This window comes from Pogona vitticeps, chromosome 4 (genome assembly GCF_051106095.1).
Source record: "Pogona vitticeps strain Pit_001003342236 chromosome 4, PviZW2.1, whole genome shotgun sequence".
In the NCBI taxonomy this organism is placed as follows: domain Eukaryota; kingdom Metazoa; phylum Chordata; class Lepidosauria; order Squamata; family Agamidae; genus Pogona; species Pogona vitticeps.
The window spans coordinates 44,109,530-44,122,721 of NC_135786.1; the positions used below are offsets into that span (position 1 = coordinate 44,109,530).

General features: G+C 39.9%; 1 protein-coding gene across 1 annotated transcript in view; it reads right to left on the reverse strand.

The window, feature by feature from the left end:
* The window catches only part of C4H6orf132 (chromosome 4 C6orf132 homolog), a 50,158-nt gene that overhangs the window by 9,457 nt on the left and 27,509 nt on the right, over nt 1-13,192 (reverse strand). The gene's annotated exons all lie outside the window — the stretch shown is intronic.

Consider the following 13,192-nt stretch of genomic DNA (forward strand, 5'->3'; position numbering starts at 1 on the left):
CCAATTTATCTTTGCTTTTTTTCAGCTGAAAATAAACATATATATTGGATCTCCTTGTCCTGGGTTAATTGAACATAGGGACAGTTTAATGTCCAGAAATTAGTTCTGGCACCCTTTAGGTGCAAAGGAGATAGTTAACTGCATTTGAACCACGGCAAGTTACACAAACCTTGCACAAAAACCCATGGGATCCTGTTCATTGCAGAAATGACTCTTCTGCATTACAAGGTTTTTTTAAAAACTAAAATCTTTGAGGTTCCTTATAAATCTGCTATTAATCCTATGTACCACATTCATGTCACGGGGCAAAATCGTAAGCTTGATTGCCCAGATTTCAAGCTGGTGAATGTGTTGTTATCTAGTCATTAAGTTGTGTCTGACTCTTTGTGACCCCATGGACCAGAGCACGCCAGGCCCTCCTGTCTCTCACTGCCTCCTGGAGGTTGGTCAAATTCATGGTGGTAGCTTCGATGTCACTGTCCAACCATCTCATCCTATATCGTCATCCTATAAAGCCTTCACACTTTCCCAACATCAGGGTCTTTTCCAGGGAGTCTTCTCATGAGATGGCTAAAGTATTGGAGCCTCAGCTTCAGGATCTGTCCTTCCGGTGAGCACTCAGGGTTGATTTCCTTCAGAACAGATAGGTTTGTTCTCCTTGCAGTCCATGGGACTCTCAAAGAGTCTCCTCCAGCACCACAATTCAAAAGCCTCATTTCTTCGGTGGTCAGCCCTCTTTATGGTCCAGCCCTCACTTCCATACATCACTACTAGAAAAATCATAGCTTTAACTATGTGGACCTTTGTCGGCAAGGTGATGTCTCTACTTTTTAAGATGCTGTCTAGGTTTGTCATCACTTTCCTCCCAAGAAGCAGGGGTATTTTAACTTCATGGCTGCTGTCACCATTTGCAATGATCATGGAGCCCAAGAAGGTAAAATCTGTCAGTGCCTCCATATCTTCCGCTTCTATTTGCCAGGAGGTGATGGGACCAGTGGCCATGATCTTAGGGTTTTTTCTATGTTGAGCTTCAGACCATTTTTGGCACTCTCCTCTTTCACCATTATTGAGAGGTTCTTTAATTCGTCCCCACTTTCTGCCATCAGAGTGGTATCATCTGCATATCTGAGGTTGTTTATATTTCTTCCAACAATCTTAATTCAGCTTGGGATTCATCCAGTCTAGCGTTTTGCATGATGTATTCTGCATATAAGTTAAATAAGCAGAGAGACAATATATATAGCCTTGTCGTACTCCTTACCCAATTTGAACCAATGAGTTGTTCCATATCCAGTTCTAACTGTTGCTTCCTGTCTCACATATAAATTTCACAGGAGATAGATAAGGTGGTATGGCCCTCCCATTTCTTAAGAACTTGCCATAGTTTGCTGTGGTCCACACAGTCAAATGCTTTTGTGTAGTCAGTGAAGCAGAAGCAGATGTTTTTCTGGAACTCTCTGGCTTTCTCCATAATCCAGTGCATGTTAGCAATTTGATTTCTACTTCCTCTGCCCCTTCGAAATCCAGCTTGTACTTCTGGGAGTTCTCGGTCCACATACTTCTGAAGCCTGCCTTGGAGGATATTGAGTGGAACCTTGCTAGCGTGTGAAATGAGTGCAATTGTACGGTAGTTGGAGCATTCTTTGGCACTGCCCTTCTTTAGAATTGGGATGTAGATTGATCTTTTCCAATCCTCTGGCCACTGCTGAGTTTTCCAAACTTGCTGGCATATTGAGTGTAGCACCAAGCTGGTGAATACATCAAAGCAATTCAGGGTTATTTTGAATACTCACCTTCCCCCACTTCAAGCCCCCTTTTCTGCTCCAAGACTAGTTTCTTTCATTTCACTGTGATGCAATCCTAGCTACTTGGTCATGGTGGTTATACAGGCGTACCTTGGTTTACGAACGTCTCAATTAACATAATTTTTGGTTTACAAATGAAAACCCATTGAAAATAATGCCTTGGTTTATGAATGTTTTCCACAATACGAAGGAAGTTTGCATTGCGCCTGGGAGGTTTATAGCGCCCGCCCCCGTGCATGCATTCCTATGGGAAACTGTGTTTTGGTTTGTGAATTTTTCACAATACGAAACATCCTGGAGAACGCATTAAATTCATTAACCCAGGTACAGCTGTACATTAATCCCAACAGCAACGGTGGTATGCTACTTAATACCTGTTGTTGGGGAACGTAAACAGTAGGGTTCTCCTGTGTTGATGCCTCACTTTGCTGGCTTCTGATGGGCCACCAATTGGCTACTGTGCAAACAGAATGCTGAGTTAGGCCTTAGACTGAACTAGCAGGGCTCTTCTTGTGTTTTTATACTTTAAAAAGGCTTTATCATAATCTAGTTCAAAGCGAAAGCTCAACATTCTCCTCTACTGATCATTCACACGGATCATTCTATAAAAAGATATTTAATGTTTCTGCTACCTCCTCTTAATATATTTTATTGAGTTATCAGTTACACTGAAGTCATTGTTAGATGTCAAATACATGCTTTTTGCTCCCTATGACAAGACTATGGATTATCTTAAAGCATTAATTTTTATTCTAAACGGTCTAAAACAATCAATGTACTCGAAACCATGGAGATCAACCAGTACAGGGCACTTCCTGTCCAGACAATTTTGACCCTTTTCTGTGAATGCATGGAGATCACAAAACCTTACGCCAAATGAAACTTGTTCGTCTGAGATGTTACAAGATTGTTTTCACAAAGGTGTGTTTGCTGCAGGAGTCCTTGTTGTTTTGGAACTACCATGTGAGTATCACTTAAATGGAAAGGCCTCACACCTCTAATATAGTACTTGTTTGCTTGCTTTTCCTTTTTTCCTCAGGCAACACTGGAATTAAATAGGCAAATTCTTATGCAATGATAAACTTCCTGCCATTCCAAAGCAGGAGGTATTAGGGAAGTCATGATACAATCACAGGTTTGCAGCAAATGAAAGGTTGCTAAGTATAGCCCACTGAAACATGGAAGATAATGTTACTTGTTCTACTGGGAAACATAACCTTTGCTCTCACAATTGCAACAGTTGCCTACATTTTTTTTAAAAAATGGAAATATTTAGAATTTTAAGCATCTGCTAATATTTAACAAGTAGGGTCCCAGGCCAAGGCTTCTATTCATTGGCAGAGTGCAGTAGGGAGCTCTTTCGTAATACTTTTGATTGTGCCACCGAAAGTTAGTTCACTGAAGACTGAGAGTGATATTATTTGTTTATAACTTGGATTGCCTTTCTTTTGTGGTAGGGCTCCTTACAACTGACTGGATAGCTCAATGGTTTAGGTATCTGGTTGTGGAACCAAAGGTCAGGAGTTTGGTTCCCCAGTGTGCCTTCTACGGGTAGAGCCATCCTGTGTGGCCTTGGGCAAGCTGCACAACCCCAGGGTGCCTCTAGAAGAAGGAAATGGTAAACCATTTCTGAGTATTCTCTACCTGGGAAACCCTGAAAAGGATCACCATTAGAGATGGGCATAAACTGCTGCTTTGGCAATACATCTGTGAAGATTCTCAGTCATCCAGGTAAGGTTATGTGGAAGTTGAGTCATGGCAACTGGACGTCTTTCTTTCTAGGTTGAAACGTTTCGCTACTCATCCAAGAAGCTTCTTCAGTCTGAGGAGAGTTGGTAGGAGACCCCTGATATATTGTCCTTGTTGGTTTCACTTCCCCCTGATCCATTATATGATAGCACAATTAGGGCTCCTAACTGTGCAGATGTCAGTCTCAGACCAGACGGTGTAACTTTGGCAACATTAGAGCTTTGGAAAGTTGCCTTTTTTGGATGATAGCTCCCAGAATTTCTAGACAGCATGGTCTCTGGAAAGGAGAGAAATCCTGTATAAAACAGTGTTCAATATATATTTAAAAACTGGCTAGAGTATTCTGACAGATGTCATCAAAAAAGTTATTTTCTCAAACTCAAAATATTGCTGTGGAGAATGCACAATTTATGATTATTGACGTGAAATTGTGTATTTTGCAGAGAATGGATGGGATATGTGGAAGTGTTTTTACTGTACGTATCTAGCCCTTATGGTAGCAGAGAGAAACCTGGATACAATCATGGTTGGTAGGTCTTTTCAATTTATGCCACAGCATTCTGAACAGCATTAAGACCTTGTCTTTACAATCTTACAAACTTGTTCCTCTGCTCTTATTGCTACCCCCCATCCCTGCATTTCTGTGTAAAAGAGTAAGCAAACCTCATGAAATGTTACTTTTAATGCATGTTATACATAATCTCACTAAAAATTATAACTATCTCCACTCAGCCTGTGAAAAATGAAGGTATTCGAAATTACTAGTAGTACCTTTGAAAACTGGGGGAAGAAACATCAATCATTTGCAGTATGCAGATGATACCACTTTACTGGCAGAAAGCAGCAATAACTTGAAATAAATTTTAGTGAAAGTGAAAGAAGAAGGTGCCAAAGTAAGCAGTGGAACATTAAGAAGAAGAAAAACCACGACAGAAGAACTACACAACTCTAATGACAATGAAGAAATTGAAGAAAGATTTTTGCATACCTCGATTCAAACATCAGTCCAAAGAAATCAGAAGACAGACTTTGAAGGGCAGCAATGAAGGAATTAGAAAAGATAATTAAGCGTAAGGTGTAGGACATGTCACTGGAGACCAGGACAAAGAGCATCCACACTATTATATCCCCAATCACTATGTATGGGTTTGAATGCAGGACAGTAAAGAAGGCTGATGGAGAAAAAATAATATGTTTGAAATACGGTGTTAGAGGAGAACTGCAGATATCTTAGACTGCTAGAAAGACCAAAAAGTGCGTCCTAGAGCAAATTGAGCCTGAACCATCTCTGAAGGCAATAACGATGATCTAAAGGATGTGTCCTACTTTGGGCACATGATGAGAAAGTAAGATTCTCTTGAAAAAACAATGCTGAGAAAGGTTGAAGGCAACAGGAAAACGAGAAAGACCACATACATGATTAATTGACTCCTTAAAGGAAGCCACAGGCTTGAGTTTACAAAAGTGAAGCAGGGCTGTTAAGGACACAACATTTGTAAGATCTCACATTCCTAAGGTCACCATAACAGCACATAACAACCACCATCACCTTTGGGAGACACATTTTCATCGTTTGCTCACTGATACATCTTGTAACCCCTTTCACCTTTGTATTTTGCAAAGCAGCTAGTTCACTGTTACTGTGACAGGACTGGCTCAAGACAATTTGTTGCCTGAAACAAAGCAGCAAATTGCACCCCTACCTACCCACTCAAAGCCAGCCAAGTTATTTTGGCAAATTGGCAAGAGAAACTATCAAGTGTTTCTACTTACTCTTGACAGTATGAAAAAAGCAACAATTCCAAAATGACAAGTCATTGTTCTTACATGGTGCCCCATATGTGCTGCCTCCCTCTGACTCATGATATGTCTAACCCTGTATGATAGAGTGAATAGGTGAGTAAGACGAGGAATAGCCTTTTCTCTACATTCATTTGACTTATCAAGTGCCACTTTCACCACTTACAATGGCTTAAGAAACCAGCATTTCAGGCTTATGGAATGTGAAGGTATCAATCATCCTTTGTGCAATAATTCGTCATCTGAGAAGCTGTATGACGCTAGAGGATGGGTCAAACTAAGCTTAAGCCCTGGGTAACACAAGCCATATCGTCCCCTATGAGCCACTCAAAATACTTATCTGCATTTTTCCTCCCATAGAAAGTTTGTTTGTTTGTTTGTTTGTTTGTTTATACCCCACCCATCTAGACCAAAATCTTCTCTGGGTGGCTAACAACACTAAGAATAATAAAATAAAACAACAACATTAATACAATTGAAGATGGCAAAATAAATTAGGTATTGACAGGAGGGAAGGCCTGCCTAAAATGCCAGGTCTTGAGTTGGCTCTTAAAATGCCCAGCGAGGGAGCCCAACAAATTTCTGGGGGAAGATTATTCCAAAGGTGAGGGGCCTCTGCCAAGAAGGCCCACTTTCTTGTTCTTTCTCTTTTGGCCTCCCTTGGCGTTAGGCCCCTCAGCCACCCATCTTGACTAAAGCAAGTGATACAGGTAGATCTAAGTGAGAGGAGGCGTTCTGCCAGATATTGTGGCCCTAAACCGTTTAGGGCTTTACTTGTCATTATGAGTACTTTGAAATCAATGCGGAAATGAATGGGCAACCAATGCAGGGCAGCCACAGTCTCTTGAGGAATTTCTTGCTAGCTGGATGTTGAAAAAGAGAACCTTTATTAGTAGGCTACTATGGCATCTAGATAAATCATGAGGGAAGAAAAGGTGAATCCTTCAGACATCAGATAGAACAGAAACTGAAGTTCTGAGAAAAGAACTGTAAACTCGGGCAAGATGCCATCAAAAGAGCAAACGTATTTCCACTCCCTGAAGCAGCATAGCCTTCTACCTTTTCAATATTTCTAGACCACTCTTCAAAGAAATTGGCCACATGGTAATTTGCAAAAGAAAATATAAACGCAAATCCTTTAAAATATTACAAAACTATTTCATGAAAGCTGGAGTAAAAAGCTCCAAATGAATTCCCAAGTAACTGACAGAAAGTCTTCATGTGCCTCTAAAAGTAGAATAGTGAAGAACTGAAACAGATTGTTCATGGCAGAGCCTTCTGGAGATGCTTGACTCCCCCATGGGTCCTACAGAGATATAAAGACCTCCTGGGCAAAGATCAGAAGCCTGTTTTCATAGCTGGCATTTAAAGGATTAGTCCCAGAAGGGACAGTCATTGACAAGCATTTCAAAATTCATCTGGGTATATAAATGTAAGTCTTTTCATTGTTGTTCCGGGTAACTTCAGTTTGTTTGATTTCTATAAGCTTTTACGTATTTCTCTCTGGTTTTTCTATAGTACATATATATATAAATAGTTCAGAGTTGTTGTAACATCCGGACATTTTATCTTTGCTCGCAATAGTCTTATAGCATGAGAGAAATAAGAGACAACACGGTTCCCGCTCAAACAGAAAGCCTTGTGGCATATGAAAAACTCTTTGTCAAAATCAGTGTGTCAGCAGTGTGCCCACTCTGCTTACTAAGCAGATTGACCAGGGACAGAGGAGAGGAGAGAGACAGGTGTACATCATTGTCCAGATATGCCAAATTGCTATGCACCAAAGTGTGCACCGCTGCAGGTCTGCAGCTGCTGGATTAGATGGCTTTCAATAACAACTGCTCAGGACGCAATTTATTTGTGAGCAAAATATTTTTTAAAAGTTTCCTGGATGCCACACTGCCAGTATGTGAGACAGACGTTCAGTAAAGGGTGTGCCCAGGAAGCATTAGTCTTATTGGGGGGAAAGGAGTAGGAATGGGCTCTAGTCCAATGTTGGGTGTACATAGTTCCTATGCCATTGTAAATATTGACTCACAACTCCACCCATGGCAGCTGGTAGAACCCTCATTCCTTTCTGAGTGTACAGAACTGCAGAGTTGCACAGAAGTTAATGACTGTGTAAGGCAAGAGAGTAGAGGTCACAAATTCCAGATATGTTGTTGTTTAGTCATTAAGTCATGTCTGACTCTTCATGACTGCATGGACCAGAGCATGCCAGGCCCTCCTGTCTTCCACTGCCTCCCGGAGTTGGGTTAAATTCATGTTGGTAGTTTCTGTGACACTGTCCAAACATCTCATCCTATGTCATCCCCTTCTCTTGCCTTCACTCTTTCCCAACATCAGGGTCTTTTCCAGGGAGTCTTCTCTTCTCATGAGATGGCCAAAGTATTGAAGCCTCAGCTTCAGGATCTGTCCTTCCAGTGAGCACTCAGGGTTGATTTCCTTCAAAATGGATAGGTTTGTTCTCTTGGCAGTCAAGGGGACTCTCAAGAGTGTCCTCCAGCACCACAATTCAAAAGCATCAATTTTGAATGCTTTTGAAAAGCAGTCAGCCTTCTTTATGGTCCAGCTCTCACTTCCATACATCACTACTGGAAAAACCATAGCTTTGACGATGCAGACCTTTGTCAGCAAGGTAATGTCTCTACTTTTTAAGATGCTGTCTAGGTTTGTCATCACTTTCCTCCCAAGAAGCAGGTATCTTTTAATTCCGTGGCTACTGTCACCATCTGCAGTTATCATGGAGCCTAAGAAAGTAAAATCTGTCACTGCCTCTATATCTTCCCCTTCTATTTGCTGGGAGGTGATGGGACCGGTGGCCATGATCTTAGTTTTTTTGAAGTTGAAATTCCAGATATATACATGTGCAATAGACAGATGTGGCTTGATTTTATATACTTCACATTTTAGACTCATCTACCTGTTTAACTAAGTATTTAAGGACCTCATTATAGATTTATTGACTCGATAACTCAGTGAGTTGGGTACCTGGCTGCAGAGCCAGAGGTTAAGAGTTGGATTCCCCATTGTGCTTCGCAGGAGAAGAGTAGTCTTGGGCAAGCTGCACAATCTCCTGAGCAACGTGACAAGAATATGGTAAACCATTTCTATACCCAGAAAAGCCTTGAAAAGGCCATCATAAGTAGGAATTGACATGGCAAAAGATAACAATTATTATATCTACACAAACATATATATATGCACACCTAACATTTTATGATTTCTACATATTTGAACAATTTACTGCTTTTAGCTTTTAATATTGTATTTTTAAAAAGTAAGCCACCTTGGGTTCTTTCTGGGAGAAAGGCGGGGTCAAAATATTTTAAACAAAACAAAATAAATAACAGTGACGCTGGGTTTAAAAATAAAGTTTAGTCAGGCCAGTTTGAAATGGGGGTTGTTATGCCAGAAACATCTATACTGTACCTCACACAAAAACTATCTGCCATTTATTCTTAGGGCAACTTTGTTCATCAGACACAAACACACACGGGGGGGGGGGGGGAGAGATCTTCACATTTGCTGATTAATGCCACCCAGCATGATATAAATAAACTGGAAGAAAAAGCAAAGGACAGACCATATAAAAAGAGCTTGATTGAAGCTTCAAGAGTCATTAAAAGTACAAAAGTGCCTGGGGTGCTGTTATTTTGGGCAAGGAAGGGGCAAAGGCAAAGAGTGCTTAATCATTTCCCACTAGCCACGTGCCTGTTCCAAAACCTACCTCCTGGATAGGTTGTTTTGCCCTCTGGACTTCTGGACTGCAGATGCAAAAAAATATTGCTGGTGGTGAGTAGCTGGTTTGAGATATTTTTAGTTGAAAAACTTACAGGAAAGAAAGAAGGAATTACCCCTTGTCCTAGCACACCTTTACTGAAAAGCGGGAACCTATACTAGTTGCCTTTCATTCAGAAAAAAAGAAAAAAAAAGGAGTTGGCTCTTTCTTGTTAGACATATTCACATGTAAACTTTCCTATGGGGGAATAAATACATTTCTCCTCTTTAAAAGAAGCACAGAAAGAAGACAAATGGAGTTAGGCTGTCTTTCTCTCATTGCCTTGTAACAACCGAAGCAGCTCCTACAACGTTCAAGACCAAAGGAACATGGAGATCAACTACCATAACTCCAGTTTTTTTTCTGTTGCAATAGACTTACATAGCCACACTTCTGGCAGTTATGTAAGTGAGGTGAACGGTCAGGTTTGTAAATAATGAAAATAAAAATCCACAAGCAAATATTTGTAGATTCAAATTCCTGAACCATTGCTTGGTTCTCCCGCCAAAAGAGGTCTCATCATTTCTCCAGCTCATTGGTCTTAGCCAATTCATCTGATGTGTAACATTGTATAGAGAGAAATCTCTTTCAAGACACTGTATGCCAGGAAAAAAAAATCTATGATTTCTCTCGGCAACATGGTATAATATGTGGACAACCTCTGAGCAAAATGCATGCATGAATTCACTATACAATGAAAAATGCATTGTTTCTGTTGTTTCTTTAACATTTGTGCCATGCCATGCCCTCCCTCCTAATGATACCTTCTGTATAAGCCCACTGGGAATCAAATAATACCCTCTGTGAAAGTTTTCTGTCAACATGATTTTCCTGTATAAGGAGGTATTCAATGAACTATAAGCAAAGAATCCACCTAAAAGTCTAGAAGGCATGTGGGACGAGAAGTGAGCATCAGAGAATTATTACAGTGGGGTCTCTACTTAAGAACGTCCCTACTTAAGAACAATCCAACTTAAGAACAGCTCCATTTGCTAAATTTTGCTTCTACTTGAGAACAGAAATCCAAGATAAGAACAGGAAAAAAAACCTTTCCTGCTCTTTTTTTAACCTTAGGTCATCTTAGGTTAAAAAAATTTCTCCCCCTAGTGGTAGAGTACGTATTAACCAGCTTTGCATTAGTTCCTATGGGAACTAATGCTTCAATGTACGAACGCACCTCTACATAACAAAAAACCAGCCAGAACGGATTAATTGATTTTCAGTCCATTCCTATGGGAAATTTTGCTTCAACTTAAGAACGTTTCAACTTAAGAACACCATTCCAAAACGGATTAATTTCTTAAGTAGAGGTTCCACTGTAGTTTCTATGGACGGAAAAGAGCAGATACGGATTAAATGGTTTTCAATGCATTCCTATGGGAAATGCAGATTCAACATAAGAACTTTTCAACTTGAGAACCACCTTCCAATACAGATTAAGTTCTTAAGTAGAGACCCCACTGTATTAGTTTCGGATTTAGTTAGAATAGACCTGATTAAATGAATGGATTTAAGTTAATCATAACTAACCTGATTTCTATTAATTTCAAAAAGTACATTCTAAGTATTTAAGACTGTACCCGCAATACATAATTGCTGTATAGTAGTTTGATACCATTTTAACTATCATGCTCTGTCCTATGGAATTCTGGGATTTGTAGTTGGGGTAGTATTCTAGTGCACCTTCTGAACTACAGCAGAGCACTCTGTTTCCTATTTTGTTGCTTTGTTGTTTTATGTTATTTGTTGTAAACCTCCCAGAGTGTCCTTGGCTGTCAGATGGGTAATGTATAAATCAAATAAACAAATACATAACTACATAAGTATATATCCTAGGGTTCCATAGGAAGATGCCATGGCAGTTAAAGCGGCATCTAACGGCTATAATTCTGTAGTGTTGATCAAGCCCAGTCTCTGCATGTACTGACATTTTGAAGCATATCCCATATCTTGCAGAATACACTTGCTTCATTTTGGATTGCTCTTTGAGAGGTAAACATATGTTTTATTTGGAAGTCTGATTGCTTAGGTGAACAGTTCTAAGAAAATATCATTGTTGGAGGAATAATGTCCAGCTAGTATCTAAATGCAAAGCTGCTGTTTTTTCTAGTTTGATCTCTATGGATATTTTGCACTCTTTTGCTCCTAGCCAGCACAAAAAAACTAGAGAGAAGGGTGGAGCAGAATGGTAGGAGACTTGGTGGATTCTTGCTTTTTGCTTGCCTATGAAACTTCAAAAGTTAGAGGACCTTCTGGTCCCTGGAGGGTCTATATCCACAAGGCTCATCATCCTCTCAAAAGGCCATAAACTCTCTGTTTGGAGGTAAACTCCACTATCTGCCAATCATATTTAAATATAAAGTAATAAGCAGAATTATCAGTACTAAGGCTTTCCAAAAGATGTTCCTTTGGCTTTTGAAATTAAAAAAGAGAGAGAAAAAAATAAAGTGGTTAGAATTAACAAAGAATGTCACTGGAAACCAAGGGGAAAATCATCCATACTATGTGAAAGAGAGATAGTGAAGAAAGACAGGGACACAAATCAACTCAGTTGAAATGTGATTTTGGAGGAGAGCCTTACAGATACCACAGATAGTCAGAAAGGCAGAAAAGTGGGTTTTCAAGTCAAGCCTGAACTCTCACCAAAATGAGTCAACTGAGCCTATCCTACCATGCATATATAATGAAAATACTGTACTGACCTGAAAAGATAGTATTGTTGGGATAAGTGGGAGGGGGCAATAGGAAGAGAGGAAGACCTAATATGATACAAATTCTCTCAATAAAGGAAACCAGAGATGTTAGTTTGCAAGACTTGAACAAACTGGAAGAAGACAATATTGCTGGGAAGGGGGCAGTAGGAAGAGAGAACAATCTAACATGAAATGTTATTGGTTTGCAAGATCGGAGCAAAGCTGTTAATGATAGGACATTCTGGAGATCATTAACTCATATAGTCATAACACATCAGAAGTGACTTGATGGCACATAACATCTTTGGAGGGTTTTTTAAATTAATTACCAGACAATAGTATACTGACAAGACAGTGGAATGGTTGAAATTAGGGCAGGATGTAAGCTCCAAAGCTGTGCTAATATGGAGTAATATCATCTCTAGCCACAAAGCAAAAACAAACAAACAAACAAAAACAACCCAGTAATTTCACAGCTTAAACAAATGAGCTTCTAAATATTTCTCTATTCTTTTAAAAATATATTTTAAAATATTTCTACAACCAGACACAGAATCCCTTTGCCAGCACCAGTGCCTGTATGGCCAAGAAGGAGTTAAAAAGTTCTGCTCCTGAGAGTTAGCTAATTGGGTTCTGATGGACAGAGTCAAAAGTTCAGGTTGCCCTAGACCTGGAGCTGATTTCTCCTTTGAAGACTGGTGTCTGGGGCCTGCTTCTCAGAAATCCTGATATAATGTTTATTGCAAGTACTGAGGGCAGGAACAAACACAAGTGCTCTGTGCTTTTGTAATGCAGAAAAACACTGTACATTCCTTACAAAATTGTATGCTAATTCTCTGGAGATAGCTGGCAAAATGTCCCTTTCTGGAAAACTGTCACTCCATTATTTTCTTTAAAGCAAGCCTGGTTTTTTGACTCTTCAACGAAAACCTGTCTTTTGACTACACTATTTCGGTTTCTGCCCTTCAAACATCTCTCTTCCTTGCCCATGAGGCTGCAACAGTGAATCTCTTTTGCAACCTTCTTGCTGGTAAGCCTGGTCCAAACACACTGAGTGTTATAACAGAGTGGTTGTATTTCCTTTAGACACACTTTTTTTGGAGAATCAATATTTCAGCCCTTGCAGCTTGGGTTCCTTCCAGATTTTAAAGAGGGGTGAGATCAACCATTCTGTTTCCAGATAAGCAAGATTGGTCTTTTCAATTTGTATGGACTATTTTAAATCTGGGTACATTTAGAGTCTCTTGCTTCTGAATGTGGGGACAGTTTTAGATTTAAAAATCCATACTCAAAAACCATTTGTCCAAACTTCCCCACATTGGGCACAGAGCAAGAGCAGACTGTCTGCTACATCTGGGCCAAAT